The sequence below is a fragment of the Gekko japonicus genome, unplaced genomic scaffold (genome assembly GCF_001447785.1).
Source record: "Gekko japonicus isolate JY-2015 unplaced genomic scaffold, Gekko_japonicus_V1.1 scaffold3320, whole genome shotgun sequence".
NCBI lineage: Eukaryota > Metazoa > Chordata > Lepidosauria > Squamata > Gekkonidae > Gekko > Gekko japonicus.
This window is the reverse complement of record NW_015172115.1, coordinates 18813-19444: the sequence shown is the minus strand read 5'-3', so window position 1 is coordinate 19444 and position 632 is coordinate 18813.

The window sequence follows — 632 nt, the reverse complement described above, 5'->3', positions numbered from 1 at the left end:
CAAGAAAGTTAAAAAGAAGATGGGTCTGTTGGAACAGAGGCAAGACTTTCAGGAAAGAAGATTGCTGAACTTGCAAATGGAAAAAGCAAACAAGACACTCAGGTTTCAGGGGATTGCTGAATCGCAAGGAGAAAACTTGAAAAAGATGATGGCAGAGCTCATCATGTCGGCGGTGGGGTTGTCAACGGCAGAAGCAGAATCGGAAATTGAGGTGATCTATCGGTCATACTCAAAATATATTAAGCGGAACAACCTGCCGGGCGAAATTGTCGTCAAGTTTCTCAGAAGACAGACTAGGGATGATATCCTTAAAACAACAGCGTCAAGTCCCCTGCAGCTGGGAACAGCAGTCATCAGGGTTTTAAAGGACACTCCATTTGAGGTTCGTTAGAAAAGGAAAGCATATAAAGATCTGATGTCAACCCTGCCGATCAACCAAATTTCGTATTCTTGGATTTTTCCTGAAGGTGTTGTGTTCAAATACAGAGATAAAAGGGAGAAAATTGACTCGGTCTTAAAAGTGGAAGAATGGTTGAAACGGCACTTCAGATCGAAGAAAGAGGAACAAAAGGAAGGAGACGGCGGAGCAGGCATTGCAGAAGATACGGACGAAGACCAAGGTGCAGCGGGAG